Genomic DNA, 16,591 nt, shown 5'->3' on the forward strand with positions numbered 1-16,591 from the left:
GGAGTTTACTGAGTGATATTACGCCTAATCCAGTCATCATATCAAAGGTATTAAAACAGAATCGGACGAGTGTGGGGTACGCGTCTAACCTCTCCACCACCACCACCACCCTGAAGAACCCCCAGACCACTCCTTCTCTACTCCAGTATCGCATGACCCTCTTCCCCGCTTCCCTCTTCACCATCAGCCTTCCAACTTTGATTTTTTCTTCCTATTGTAATTACATACGTATAGGTATAATAGTTACATACGTCAGTATGTACATACATATCATACATTAATGATATTATAAGTGGACATGAAAACCAGAGTGGGTCAAACGACCGTGAAAGCAATAGCTAATTCCGCTGTTAATGGCCGTATAGGTGGATAATAAGCAACGTATCTAACAACAAAATAATAATATATATAAACTGGACCACTTTTAATGATCAATAGGTAGACAGTACGTAATAAGAGTATCAACTTTTCCTAACAGTAGAAGGTCCAAGTCACAGGTAATTCCAGCACATCATGTTCACATGGTTGACCATAACGACTGCAAACATGGCTCTTCTATATACTACACGTAAACGTGCTATTGTACAGTAATTATCAACGTGAAGCACTTCTTGCCTTCATGAAATTGTACCATACTCGTTAATAATCATATCTATACATACACACTTACAGAACATTATAATGTATAAATACAGTGGTGGGAGAAGTAGGGAGGGACACAGGAGTGAGGGAGGCGAGGAGCTAGGGAGAGGAGAGGAGGGATATAAAGAGGGCGAGAACTTCCGAGACGGGGGAGACGTACAGGCGTTTTCAGTAGCGTCACCGCAAGGCCAAACATGTTTGAGTTCACGCTGAACAGGACAGTGCTGAGGACACCGTCGGTGGTGCCAGACGACCGTGTCACTGTGATCTCAATCCCTGGGAGAAGTTATCGTACACATCAGTCGCCTGAGCCAGCACTGTGGTCAAGACGTAAACACAGCAGCATAGTAGAAGAGTTTGGAGATTTATTCCTTGATGGGGAGTATTATAGGTCACCAGTGTTTCATCATTTGTATATGCTGAGGGCCGAGCAGCGCAATACTCATAAAAAAACAACAGGTCTTCAGTCCTGGAAGTGGTTTGATCTACGCGGGCTTGTTTTGAAGGTGTTCCATTGTTGATGTATGGCTGCGGTTTTCTGACGCCTATATAATTGAATTACGTCAATAATTAGCAGATAATCTATTTTTACCATCATTCATTTCTTTATGATATAAGGATTTGCAAAAATATTATCATTTTCTCACCTAATAATAGAAAAGTAACTCCATTATTGTATCGAAGTCACGACTAGAAGAATGGAATCGGACAACACCCACAACAAGGACGGATAGATGCGACATGTCACCAGCTACCACCAACTCCTTAATTTATTTTACGCCGTATTTTTTATATTGGTTCTCTCCAGTATGCCGCACAATATGTAAACGTAAATCTACATCTACAGTACCCACTTTTATGGCCTAACATACGTCTAACTATTCAGTTTTATTCGAAATGTAACTCCTTCTTGATCTCATTCCATGAGGTTAATGGGGTTGCTCCACGCTGATTGGCTAAAAATCGTTTGCCAAACGAGAGCAAACGCTTTGGAAAGGCGTCTGTGGAAAGGCGTCTGCTCGCGTTTGCGAAAACTTGCCTCCGTTTGCCTCCGTTTACCCTCACCCGCGCCGCAATTGAAAACGTAGTGGTTAGGAATGGTTTGGGTGGGTGTGTGGGGGAACCACACTTTCATTGGAATGCGTCAACATGACTCGTCGGCTTTGTGCTATTTTTCACGAGTAAACTCCTCACATAACACATATAGCACTGTGGTATGTTAACCATAAATTACGAACGGATGTTCAAGGTAGTGTGTTGAAATATCATACTCATCCAACGATTCGTTTAGGAGATATCTGCAAAAAACACCGTTTGTCCACCGCTGAAATGTATAGTAGTTCTTTCTCTCTGGTGCGCACACAACAGTGGAAAGGTACTGGCGGAAAAATTTGAACTTTACCTCGTCATTTTCACTCAGTTTATGTGTTATGGGACTTAACACAGGACATAACACACCCGGCAAATTAGCACCCACGGCTCGTGGCTGGCGGGTGTCTATTTTCCTCGATCCGTTCTGTATGAACAAAGCCGCCGTGGTACAGTGGAATCATGCGTGCTTTGGGATCCGAGGGGTCTCCAAGCGCACGGGTTCGAATCCTGTCCACGGTCCGAGTGTAGGTTGGGCTTTCTCACTCGGGGTAACGGTCTCCTAGCGGGTGGGCTTTGAGATAGGGGGTACCCAAAAAGTATCCTCTTTAGCCCATAAATTCCCATGAAAAGCCCACATGGTATAAAAAAAAAGAAAAAGAAAAAAGAAGAGAAGTGCTGAGGTCCTCTCTGAGGAGCACACCTTCACGGCCTACCCTGTGGATAGCCAGGACGCCTGTCTTTTGGCAGGCCAGCCATGGGAGACCATTATTCATGTTAAAAGGATAAAACTTCCTGTTGGTGGAGCGGAGAAGCTTTGTCTCCCCGCCGCCGCTGACCGCATGGCCTCCCCTGACCTGACCAGACAAAGGGTCAACCCCCGCACCCCCGCTGCTGCCTCCGCCTCTATGGACTTGCCACCCTTGTCTCTAGGCCTGCAGGACGTCATGGATACTGACACCGCCTCTCGTGCTTCCTCGCCTCAGCCGGGCACTTCCCGTCACCGTGTGAGGTTTCCCGAGAGGCACGGCAAGACTCTGGCACAACTCTACGAGTGGTTCCTGGCGCTGGTCAAACAGCACCCGTCCTTGGAGCCACTCATGAAGGAAGGTAGGCGCAGGCCGTACCTGATGGTCAACCCTCGGTCGGCGGCATACGACATGTTGGTGAAGGAGGGCTTCCTCGGCCTCACCATGACCCCAGCGGACCATGACGCCCGGCAGCAGATGGTCATCGTTCATGGCGTGTCTACCGCCATCAATGTTCACCTTCTCTCCACGCTAGTGGCTTTCCTTCGGCTCAAGAGGCGCGTCTTCGCTGGTGAGCCCCGCCCTCAGCTCCTGGGCCTCGTTGAAGGGGCCATGCCCAGCTCGGTGCACCTCCACGGCCTGGGCTGCTTCCACGTGGGCCAGTACACCCCTGAGCCTGACCTGTGCGGCCACTGCTGTTGGTTAGGGCATCAGAGCTGGAAGTGCAAGTCAGCGCCACGCTGCAGGTACTGTTCTGGGAGTCATCCTTCCTCCCGCTGCCTGGAAAAGATACGTGCTGGCACCAGAGTCATCCCGCTGTGTTGCAACTGTAGGGGCAACCACAACGCCTCTTCGCGTCGCTGCCCTGCTCGGCCCAGGCCCGTCAGGGAGCCACAGACCCCCGACACCACTGTCGGCCCCTCCAGGGTGGTTTTTTTTCAGCCCGCCCCAGCTCCGCAACACAATGCTTGGCCAAATGGTGCCCCGTCCTGGTCCGACTTCCCTGCTCTGCCTCTGCCAGCCACCCAGCCATCAGCATTTCCATCCCTGCTTAGCACAGCTGCCCCAGCCCAGTCTGAGGCGGCTCACCCTCCCGTCCCTGCCACACGGCCACCTGTCCCTGTGTCACGCAGGACTGCCCCTTACTATGCTGCTGTGGTAGGGGCTGAGGATGCAGCCCCTGCATCGCAGGCTGGCGTGCCTGCGACCCTCCAGGACGTGGTGCAGCTCCTGCTGGGAATCCAGGTCGAGGTCAGGGACTTGCGTGTGAGGGTCACTGCCTTGGAGCAACAGCGGGACGCAGCGAGCCCTTCACCCCAACCAGTGCCCGCCCCTGTCCAACCAGTGCCCCAACCTGCCCACAAGAACCAGCCCCAGAGTGTGCCAGCCAGCCCCCAGCCCCAATCAGTGTCTGCTACTGTCCAGCCTGCCCCAGATAACAAGCTCCAGAGTGTGCCGGCCAGGCCCTGTCCCCAACCAGTGTCTGCTACTGTCCAGCCTGCCCCAGGTAACAAGCCCCAGAGTGTGCCAGCTAGCCTATGGCCCCAGCCAGTGTCTGTCCCGGTACTTCCTTCGCCCCAGTCTGCCCCTGATAGCCAGCCCCAGAGTGTGCCGGCTAGTTCTCAGCCCCAGCGAGTCCAGCCATCGGCCCCAGTACAGCCACCGCTCCTGCCGGCCCCGGCTCAGCCCCTGTCTGTGCCAGACTGCACGCCTCCGCGGTCTGGGTCCCCCTCTGTAGAGGCAGACCTGGTATTGGATAACATGGACATGGATGAGGAGGAGTGGGTACCCATGGCTGCTCAGACACTGGACTGGCTGCAGACCAAGCTTGCCGCTGTAACTGAGGGGCTCGCTTGGGTGCACCAGCAGGTATCGCTGTCCCAGGTTGGCAGTGCGGGACGGTGGTGCCAGACGTGTGGCAGGACGTGCTTCACCTTCGCCTCTTAAATCCTTTTTGTCCCATGTTTAGGGGGTGGTCGGCATGACCCGACTCCCTCCCTTGTTGTATACACTTCTACAACAATAAAGTTATCAATCAATCAATCAATCACACACCCGGCTTGCGCACAGACACTCCAGTACAAACTCTCTCTCTCTCTCTCTCTCTCTCTCTCTCTCTCTCTCTCTCTCTCTCTCTCTCTCTCTCTCTCTCTCTCTCTATATATATATATATATATATATATATATATATATATATATATATATATATATATATATATATATATATATACTTCCATATACTAGTACGGGTACAAAAAAGTTGGTAATTCCTGTCTTACAAATTTGCTCGATATCTTAGAATATATTACCAAGGAGTTAGATGATGGAAATAGCATAGATGTTATATATCTAGATTTTAGCAAGGCGTTTGATAAGGTACCGCATAGGAGGCTAGTGTACAAATTGAGACTACATGGGATAGGGGGTAGGTTAGTTGACTGGATTAGTGAATGGCTTTCTGATAGGAAACAGAGAGTAGTATTAAATGGGGCAATGTCTGAGTGGAAGGAAGTGGTTAGTGGGGTACCCCAAGGATCAGTGCTAGGACCTCTTCTTTTCTTGGTGTACATTAACGATTTAGATATAGGAATTAGTAGCAAAGTATCAAAGTTTGCAGATGATACTAAGATAGCATGTGCAGTACAGGGTGAAAAGGACAATTACAGAATACAACGAGACCTGGACAGGCTGATAGCATGGGCAGACAGGTGGCAGATGGAGTTTAATTCTGAAAAGTGTCAGGTTATGCATTTAGGTAAAGACAACACAAACTTTAACTATGAGATGGAGGGATGTTGGCTAGAGGCAGTAGAGGAAGGAAAGGATTTAGGAGTAGTGATAGACAGGACTATGAAATTTTCAAAGCAATGTTTAGAAGCAAGAAATAGGGCAAATAGGATCCTGGGTTTTATAAATAGAAATGTTAGTTATAAAAGTAAGGAAGTGGTGCGTAGCTTATATAATTCCTATGTTAGGCCCCATTTAGAGTATTGCATACAGGCCTGGTCACCCCACTATAGGCAGGATATCAACATGTTAGAAGCAGTTCAGAGAAGAGCAACTAGGATGATACCAGCATTAAAGCGCCTGGAGTATAGAGATAGATTAAAGGAATTAAACATGTTTTCATTTGAGAGGAGATGTATAAGAGGGATATGATAGAGTTATTTAAAATGTTCTCAGATACAAACTACATAGATGTGAGATCTTTCTTTACCTTAGAGGAGGAAATAGGACTAGAAATCATGGCAGGAAGATTAGAAAGCAAGGCTGCAGGTTAGATATAAGAAAATATTTCTTTAGTCATAGAGTGGTAGACTTCTGGAATGCATTGCCAGAGACGGTTGTAAATAGCACTAGTTTGACAATGTTTAAAAACAGATTAGATAAGCACTTAAATTTATTAGATTTATAATTATGTATAGCACTGCATGATAGTTTTATAAGAAATTTACTATAGTTAAATAAGACATGATCCCCATGTATGGGGACCACAAATTGTAGAGGATTTCGCTGCAGGACTTAGCCCTGTTAATGGGCCAAATATTTAGAATTAGTATATAATGTATTGTGTACTTGTAAGTGTATCTTTAAGTACTGATGACGAGGTCGCTGTGCGACTGATACAGGATAACCTAGATGGGCCCTGGTGGCCCTTTGTTATCCTATTATTTATGTTATGTTATATGTTATGTTATGTTATAAGGAATGTAGTAGTAAACACAGTAACATATTCAATAATACCGTAATACGGTTTCAATATTATGTTTTCAAAAGTGGATTATGACAATGCAATCAAAATTGCATTGTTTATATATATATATATATATATATATATATATATATATATATATATATATATATATATATATATATATATATATATATATATATATATATATATATATATATGACATTGGGTTCTCAGCGTGGAATTAAGGAATCCCCAGTAGCTTCCCAAGACGATTTCCATGGGTACTGAGATGGTTGATCTAGTAATATCCTTTGCAGTACCATTTCATATCGAATTAGTGTTAGCCACTAAATTAACATTCTATTCGGTGTCAGAATTAATGTTGTTTGGTACTAGATTACTGGGGGTTCTGGTCTTATAACTGGGGGTTCTCAACGAGAAGAGGTTGAGAACCCCTGGCTTATGAGGACGAGATACCAATATACACATCTTGCTGAGACCAGTAATAGTGAGTGAGTTATTTAGGTTAGACACAACACCATCCAGCGTCATATGAAGCCGAGATTAGTAATAAGAATGTCTTCCTCATAACAAGACATTTAAAGCAACTGAATTATAACAATGCCTTAGATGCTACTGTAAATAATGGAGAACAAAGCAACAAGGAACTTTAACCCCTTCATTACCATGACACGTTTTCATATTTATTCTGATGACTATATTTAGTGATTTTATTCAGCTTTAGAAACTTTTATGGGGATTAAGATAGTAAAGATCCTGGCTATTTTTCTTCTTACCTCCATAGACCCTTCTTAATGTAAATAAAATTGTCTAATAATACTCAACACTCATGGTAAAAATGCATGACATGTTTTAGCAAGAGATGAGATGTGAGGCTTCCAGTTTAGATTATAAGTAAAGAATAGACCATCCATGAGTGGTAAACTAAGCTATAATTCATCTCCCCCAGAAGATAAACTATCCTAGTAATAACCTAACCTAACCTAACTGCCCATAAGGTAATTGTACTATGAATATCTACTGTGTAATTTTTCTTGTACCAGGACAGTCACTAACACAAGACGCCAATAAAGTCACATAAGTTACTTATCATGACCATACCTATCCTTGCTACCACCTCTAAAGTTCAGCTGTTTTTATCCTAGATATGTTCTTATTATATCCTTTTTTATTACCATTTGACACCAAAATGTTACAAAGATGAGCAAAAGTAAAAGATACAATGAAAAATATAATCTGTAACAATTTCTCTCTCTCTCTCTCTCTCTCTCTCTCTCTCTCTGACTTTGTTGCAATTAGTGTGGCTTTGCTTGACTGGGTTTTTGATATACCTTCCTGTACCACAAATGTGATTACAAGTGAATAATTTTGACAATTTCAGATTGATAAGATGACTTGAAGGTAAATGACTGCTAAACATGAACGTTTGTTGACTCCTTTCTTTTTGTTGCAGGTTTTTTGGAGGTCCAGCGGCACACTGCACACTGCTTTCATAAACGTGTGTGCAGACTGCAAGACAGAGAGGGGCAAGGATGGAGGATGCTTCAACATTCTCAGCATCATTGGTTCATGCTTTCTTTTTTGTGGAAAGTAGCGCACACAGTTTTAACTGAAGAATTATATGTCACCATCCATACTCATAGATTTCATGACTGTTGACCTTTGTACATTGAATCACTTCATTACATGTAAGTGTATATTTAGCTACAAGGAGTAATGGTTTATGAAATTTATAATATATAAAAAAAGACTTATAAGAGATCTTGCATTATGAAGATTTGTTTTAAGGTCTGTGTTTATTAGCATGATCTAGTTGTGTCAGTCTTAATCATGCAGATAGAATTTCAGTCAACACTGCAAGGAGTGTGTGTGTGTGCAGCTTTGTGGGCAAGTGTGCCAGTCATTCCTTGATGTTAAATGTCTTTAATTTAGGGAAAAGATGTTGTGTGTAATTAGGTTTATATGCATTTTTGATTGAGAATATTTAGACAGATTAAATAGGAAGTTTCTCAACTTCCTAGAGCTTTGCTGTTAGTGTTCTGTGTAAGATTTCAGGGGCCGTATTCTACAAATTGTCAAGGCTAGGGACATGATCATAGCGAGACAAAATGATGCATTTTAAACACAAGTCCCTCTATGACAGGCTCTAATCTTGTGTCTCGTCATAAGTGCCAAGATGGACAAAATGGTGCATTTTATGCACAAGTCCCTCTCTGACAGGCTCTAACCTTGTAGCTCGTCGTAAGTGCCAAGACAGGCCTCACCTTGTTGTAGCGCAGTCAACTGCTGTCTTAAAACTCTTGTCAACATGGTGGGAACTTGGCTTTATGTACCATAGCTTGATCCCAAACAGTTTTTATTATTAATTAATGATAAATATCCGTAATGATGATTAAATAATATCCTTCTTTGATGCAGTAATTTTCCATTATAGATAACTGCTGAGGATAAATTTTTTCCCAAACCCAAAGAAACTTTGCCCCATGTGGCTTGCATGTGTCATGTTTCTTTTGTTTGGATACACAGTCTAACTATTCCCAAAGTATTAATATGATTGTCAAAATAATTTAAATTGTAGAAAATTATGTCAAGGACCTATTTATTTCTGTACATATATAAAGTTGACAAATAATGAGCCTAAAAGCCAACAGTGGAGTGATAATCAGGTATTCAGTGAGACCTGAGGTTAACTGTGTAGAATGCGGCCCTAGAATGATGGTCTTTGTTTTTTATATTTATGGGGACAATATAGTGTTGCAAGGGATAACATGCTGTTGGAGAGCAATGCCATTGTGAAATGCTTTATAGTAATTTTACAGAGTTGATAGTTTCTCCTAGACTTTTGCAATGAAAATGCTCTTAAAATACTACTCTTATGTTCTTATATGCATTTTGTTTTGTTATATTAGACAAATGTATGGATGGCAATGGTAGGTGGAATGAGGCAGACCTGTTTATACAGGGACTGCTGCTATGTATGTGCAGGTGCAGGCCTCATGGTCTTTCTTGCAACTTTCCTTGTTTGTTTCTGAAGTAACTTTAAAAGATAAAAATATTCCCAGAGTCATGTAATATTTGAGAAAAAAAAATATGAATTATTCCAATTTGGGTATGTAAAAATTGTGCAAATTCTGCTAATCCACTAGAAAGAATTATTCTAAGTTGAGTATGTAAAAATTGTCAAATTTTGCTAATCCACTAGAAATGTTCTAGAGTTATTTGAAGTTGAGTATGTAGAAGTCCACTAACTAGAAATTTTCTAAGTTCTGCTAATCCACTAGAAAGAATTATTCTAAGTTGAGTATGTAAAAATTGTCAAATTTTGCTAATCCACTAGAAATGTTCTAGAATTATTCGAAGTTGAGTATGTAGAAGTCCACTAACTAGAAATTTTCTAAGTTGAAAATTTTTGTAGAGTTTTTTCATGGACTACACGTGTTGATTGAATAAAAAGGAAGGGAGACTCTTCATTGTATTTTTAACCCAAATATACATGTGCACTTTCTCCGGAGACTCTTTGGAGTATTTATGACTTAGCACAGTTTTTGGCCCTTTTTGCAGGGATTTTTCAGCAGTTTTTTGGCCTTTGGCCCTTTTTGCAGGGATTTTTCAGCAGTTTTTTGGCCTATTTTGCAGGGAATTTTGCATTTTTTGCCATTTTGGACCATTTTGCAGGGATTTTTTTTGTCCCACCAGTTTTTGGACCATTGTGCAGGAATTTTTCAGTATTTTCTGTTTTGCAAGGATTTTTGCATTTATTTTATTACTATATTCATTCATTTGCAGGGATTTTTCAGCAGTTTTTTGGCCCTTTTTGCAGGGATTTTCATTCAGCATTTCTTGCCATCTTCGTTTTGGGTAGCATTTTTTGCCAGTTCTGCAGCGCCAATTGAGTTAGCACCCCCATTTTTAAAAATGAACTAGATCATATAACATGGGGGCTAATAGGGTTAGGGCAGGTTTTTCACAGGCATCTTAAAAAAAAAAAAAAAAGGTTATGTAAAGCATCCATAACAATTTTATGATTTATTATCAAATACTAACACCAGTTATGTGGGTACATCACAGAAAATGAAGGAATAACATCTGAATGAATAATATAACAAGAGTGATCAGCAACAAGTATTGATTAGATGAAGCGAGGCGGTCTGTCCTCCCTCCCTGCATGGTACCGCGTTGTCATGGCAGGGTACAATTCCACAGTAAGGTGCACAGAGGCAATGTCCTCTCTCCCTGGACGGCACCGGTGTTACCAGGACAAGAGTTAGTGCGAGGCAGGGTCCGGTTCCTCCGTGTAAGGCCCAGCGAGGCAGTGTGTTCTCCCTCCCAGGATGGCACCACGTGTTACCAGTGACAAGCCTGGTGCTATGCAGCGTCCAATTCCTCCGTGGAAGGAGCAGCGAAGCAGCGTGTTCCCTCCCTGGATGGCACCACGTGTTACCAGGACAAGAGTTAGTGCGAGGCAGGGTCAAATTCTTCGTGGAAGGTGAAGTGAGACAGTTGGCGTCTTTCCTGCCGCACGTTGAGGTTGTTAGAACACGTCGGTTTGGTTCTCCTTTCAAAAGTGGCACGATCTGTAAAAATAATTTTACCTTTATACTTTTATCATGAATAACTATGCATTTCACGTAGAGTGAGTCATTGTTTTTCGCAAATATCTTTCAAACTAATGAATTGATCGGAATGGTACTTTGACACTGTACCAGACACCTTCCGCTAATTTTTGGTCATACTAAGCAATGCCAAATGATAGTAAAAGCGTTTACTCTTGAGATATACGGTGTTGCCGAGCCTCGCCAACCTATCCATACGAACGTCTACAATCCCCCATCCCATTCCTCCCTATGTTCCTCTCTCCCGCTCGCTTCCCCCCTCCTATCACTCTCCCGCTATCTTCCCCCCCCTCCACGTTCGATTGTGTACGTTAGTTCTGGCGACTCGTTTGACCGGCTTTAAACGTCAAGAATAAACGCTTTTAGTAAACACCATTTGGCAATGCTTAGTATGACCAAAAGTTACCGGAAGGTGTCTTGTACACATTGTCAAAGTACCATTCCGATTAATTCATTAGTTTGAAAGATATTCGCGAAAAACAATGACTCTGAAATGCGTAGTAGGTCCTCAAATATAGGCTAGGTGAGGTGAGGTGTGGTGTGGTGTGGTGTGTGGGCTCTGTTAATCGTTTAGGGCATTCCATTCACCCACCACTCCAAATCTCTTAACTTTAAAAACTCAGTTTTCATTTTATTCCGATTACAAACCTTACGAGTTTCGCTTCTATCACCCTCGTTATATTACGTTTAATACCAAGACCGCAAAATTCCTGATAACCTACGCCTCCAATGAACGAACTGAAACGGCCCAGTTTCTACCTGTGCCGGACCACGAGTTTTGCTTTTATCACCCTCGTTATATTACCTTTAATACCAAGACCGAACAATTCCTGAAAACCTACGCCTCCAATGACCGCCGGACCTCCGCAGTCTGCGTCCTCTTCTGAAGACGACGACCTGGAGATGGACAGCTATCACATGGACGCAAGTGAGGAGGATCACGATGCCAGGCTTCTCAGACGCTTGGGGGTCAGATACAGGTAACCAAGTTGGTTGTGTGCATATGTTGGAATGCCAGAGTTGTGGCGGGACGAGCAAGTCTGGCGGGGCGAACTCATCTCCTGACTTAAGCCAGAGACTCGTTTACCCATGTTTAGGGAGTGGCCGGCATGACCAGACCTTCTCCCTTGTATACACTGCTGCAATAATAGTTATCAATCAATCAATCAATCTAACATCCTTCACCTGCTGTGTCACGTCATTATGACTAATTTAAGACCTTTTCTATGCTCTCGGGACAGATTGCACAGTATAATCAGAGTGACTACCTCAAAGTAAATGCAACTGCTTATATTACACAAGGACTTAACTAGCGTGTAGTGCTGCACCTAGCATGTGCACCACACGCCGAAACGTTGTACTCGATTATTCCTACACTTACTGCCTGGGTAAGACTGGAATAAGTGTGGCTGGAATGGAAGGCATCTGGGTACTCTTGAGACCGACGTTTAGGCTCCCTCCATCTTGAGTAGGAACGATTAGGCTCCCTCCATCTTGAGTAGGAACGAAGCTGCCACGTAGCGGCGATCTACGCCAGAGAATCACTTACCCCGTGTTTAGGGGGTGGCCGGCATGACCAGACCTTCTCCCTTGTTGTATACACTGCTGCAATAATAGTTATCAATCATCAATCAAGAAACATCCTTCACCTGCTGTGTCAAGTCATTATGACTAATTTAAGACCTTTTCTATGCTCTCGGGACAGATTGCACAGTATAATCAGAGTGACTACCTCAAAGTAAATGCAACTGCTTATATTACACAAGGACTTAACTAGCGTGTAGTGCTGCACCTAACACGTGCACCACACGCCGAAACGTTGTACTCCATTGTTCCTACACTTACTGCCTGGAAGACCGGAATTAAGTATGGTTGGAATGGAAGGCACCTGGGTACTCTGAGACCGAAGTTTAGGCTCCCTCCATCTCGAGTAGGAACGAAGCTGTCACGTAGCGGCATTGAAGTCATGCGCTCGAAGTAAATACCGAATCCAAGGGGAGAGGGTTCATAACGCTTCAGATAGTATTTTTACTGCTCGGATCGTTACACACAACACAGTACTCTGTATTATAGCAAACTCCGGAGCTTGATATACATGCATTATAGCAAACTCCGGAGCTTGATATAGAAGTCCATCTAAACAACGAGACATGAGGAAAATACAAACCCACGAAAAAACACAGGTCATCCCAAGGTTCGTGACGGCTTCTACATCTCTGCTACCGCTCAGCGAGGAGAGGCCGATACACACTACGGGGAACCGTGTAAGAAACCATAAGAGCCACTAAAAGCAACTTGCAGCCTTGCAATCAACGCACACGCACCCAAGCCCTGCCGTGGACAAAGCCAACACCACGGTATTGTAACCATGTGCTGTGCTCAAAGATGTTATGAGGCACTATCCATTAACAGAACATTAACGCGTTATTTTATTACGGAATAGCAACTCCTTTTACGAATTAACTGTTACCAGACAGCAAACTGACATTAAGAAATACTATGAACGCAGAATCCCACGAAATGACAGGCAACACTTCCTATCCTCTAAAACTCATAGGAAACTTTTAAATAATCCTGTTCATGAGAAACTAGTAAAAATCCATCACTACACACGCACACACACCACCACCGCAGTGTCTAACTGTCTAATACCTTCCCATCCTACAACAACGCAACGAGAGGGATAACACCAAACCAACACACAAAATCCTTTCAATGTTGTCAAACCCTGGACACGGCAGCGGGCCGACACACTTATCAGAGCACACACGTCTTACCTGTACAACGCCTATAGAAGAAATCGTTCGGTTGTGCCTCACTGCTTTCCGCTTCACTTCCTCCTCGTACTCCTCCTCCTCCTCCCTCCCCATACTCCTCCTCCTGCTACACCCTCCTCCTCCTCCCTCCCTCCCTAGTTTGCAATAAAGACAATAACTAATTAATCACTCGGTGAGCATCGTTCTATATAAGCATTGTTATCTTTAGTCTAAGCCGGCGGTAACCCACGTAGGTCTCAAACCTCCTCACTCACGTGACACTCCTTTACATGCTTTAGGTATCCATTTATCTATCAATCTATCTATCTATCTATCTACCTATCTATTATACCCACACATACTCGTACACAACACACACACACACACACACACACACACACACACACACACACACACACACACACATATATATATATATATATATATATATATATATATATATATATATATATATATATATATATATATATATATATATATATATATATATATATATATATATTACCATTATTATTATTATTATTATTATTATTATTATTATTATTATTATTATTATTATTATTATTATAGTATTATCATTGTTATTATCATTATTAAAATTATTATCATTACTATTATTGATATTATTATTATTATTATTATTATTATTATTAATTATTATTATCACTGTTATTATTATTATTATTATTATTATTATCATCATTATTATTATTATTATTATTATTATCATTGTAAGGACACGGCACGTAGCTACGGTGCATAATATTTCCAGTTGTCATATTACTGAAAAGTCAAGACACATAATCCTTTAACCAGCCAAACCAACGTATCCACATTTTCCTGCACTAATTATGAAGCAGGTAGGCCTACAGGCATGACGAGTAAATAATATTGCCAATGCTCACAATACTGAAATGAGGAAGGGATAGTTTGAACAACTTGTTTCAGCGAGGCGGGAATGCCACTTGCCAACTGCCGCCTGCCACCTGCCACCTGCCACCTGGATCCTGCCACTACTGTTCATTAACACAGACACATCTAATTATTCCTCAAACAATTTCATGATGTATTTTTAAACAACTGTCGTTTTTTGACCAGACAATTTCACGTCCTCGTTGTATTCACTACTCACCTCACGATCGCTTCATTAAAGGAACACCTTCCACGTTTGGGAGGCACTGGTGACTAGTGACTGGTGACAAGATCTTGTTGTCCACTTGTTCAGTGCACAAGCAGTGAGTGACAGTCACAAGGAGGCGTTTGTTGGCCCCCGGCAATGTTTCACCAGATCTCAAGCGGCAATAGCCAAGTCAGCGACGTACACCTTTCAACAATGATAACAACAATAACAACAACAACAACAACAACAACAACAACAACAACAACAGTGCATGTATGAGTGCATTTTGCATGTATTGTGAAATTAAGGTCACCTTTAACACACACACACACACACATATTAATAGTAATAATGATAGTGCTGCTCTCTAATAATACTAAGAGAATAACCTTTAGTGTTATTAGATTCTTTCATAATTAGGTGTTGAGTTATTGAGGGGCAAACTTAACTATTGCCTTCAGCTCAAGACCTACGAGTTCTCCCACTGTCCTTCTGTTATTTTCCTCCAGGAGACGTTTCCAGGTCGCCCCAACCCTGTTCCTCAGCCTCCTTCCCTTCCCGGTTACATTCCCTACTTACATATGGTGCGGAATGGTCTCCTCTCTTATATTCACAGCTCTCTGACGCACCGTCTTCTCCGCTGCTCTACCGACCTGGATGTGACGTTCCAGCTCTTTGAGGTGGAGGTTGGAGGTGGTGTTCTGCAGCTCTGCAACATCTACTCGGCTCCTGCTCGTCTTCAGCTTCCTGCTGTTCCGCCTCCTATGGTTAGGGGCACAGTGTATGCGGGGGACTTCAATGCTCGTCATGCCGCCTTGGGTGATCGTGCTGGTGCCTCTAATCGCTCTGGTGTTCTCCTACTCTCATACATCGACAGGCATCACCTGACCCGCTGGGACACCGGTGGCGCGACTCACTCCCGGGGCGGTACTCTGGACCACATACTCACCTCTGGTTTAGTGTCTTCCCGCGTACAGTGCTGATCCGTGCCTTCTCTGTTCTCTGATCATGTCGCTCTTTTCTTTCGCTATTCTCTTCCTTCTACGCCTCCCCCTCCTGTTTCACGCCTTCGTCTTACTATTCCGCCTAAGTATTGTCCAAATTACATCTTGTACATGTCCCGTTTTTTGCCTTCGTTTGACTGTTCTTCCCCTGATTCCCTTTACTCCAGTCTTGTCTCCGCCACTCACGACTTCTACAGGCTTTACGTGTCCCGGCCACACCTTCAGCGTCGCCATGCTCTTAACTCGTGGTGTCTGGACGCCCGTCTTCAAGATGCGCGTGTCGGGCTGCTATTCCAGGCTGACCCATCTCCTGAGCTGCTTCGTCACTACCAGCAGTCCCGGGACGATTTTACTGCTCTCCTGGAATGTGTGAGTACGGACTCCTGGCAACGGTTCACTGACAGTATTAATCACCAGACCAGTGTGGCTTCCATGTGGCACCTGATTCGGCGCGTAGTGAAGAGGACGCCCGCAACTGCCCGCCACCACTCCCCCGCCGTGTTCGCTCAGCAGCTTGTTGATGAGTAGTCAGCGCAGTCAACCCCGGCCAGCCTCCCTGCACCCGTCCAGGACGCTCTCTCCTCTGGGGCTCTTCTCCGCCAACTCCGCCTTGTGCGTGCTCTGTTGCAAGAGGATGACGAGGACGCTGTGCTGATCACTGGGGACGAGTTGCACCGTGCTCTTCTGAGGGGTAAGGTCTCCTTCCCTGGGGATGATGGTATTACATACGCCGTGCTACGCCTGCTGCACAAGGTCCCTGGCAACCCTCTCCTTCGCCTCTTCAACCTGTGTCTCCGGGATGGTTGCTTGCCGCGTGCCTGGACCACTAGTACCGTCATACCAATTCCCAAGCCCGATTCAGCCAAGTTCCGCCCCATCTCC

The 16,591-nt window shown here is 43.7% G+C and overlaps 1 protein-coding gene and 1 long non-coding RNA gene across 2 annotated transcripts in view; one reads left to right on the forward strand and one right to left on the reverse strand.

Annotated features, from left to right (window-relative positions):
- Positions 1-8,827, forward strand: part of LOC123513827 (lateral signaling target protein 2 homolog) — a 31,835-nt gene extending 23,008 nt beyond the window's left edge. Inside the window, exon 8 of the mRNA XM_045271208.1 lies at positions 7,649-8,827. The gene's annotated coding sequence lies outside the window, so the exon portion shown is untranslated. The remainder of the gene's footprint in view (positions 1-7,648) is intronic.
- Positions 8,828-10,206: 1,379 nt separating this feature from the next.
- On the reverse strand, positions 10,207-12,277 carry LOC123514321. The gene is made up of 3 exons (XR_006677571.1): positions 12,190-12,277; positions 11,651-11,947; positions 10,207-10,769 (listed from the first exon to the last, which is right to left on the reverse strand). It is a non-coding gene; the product is annotated as an uncharacterized LOC123514321 (long non-coding RNA).
- Between the last annotated feature and the right edge of the window lie 4,314 nt (positions 12,278-16,591).

The sequence above is a fragment of the Portunus trituberculatus genome, chromosome 37 (assembly GCF_017591435.1).
Source record: "Portunus trituberculatus isolate SZX2019 chromosome 37, ASM1759143v1, whole genome shotgun sequence".
Classification (NCBI taxonomy): domain Eukaryota; kingdom Metazoa; phylum Arthropoda; class Malacostraca; order Decapoda; family Portunidae; genus Portunus; species Portunus trituberculatus.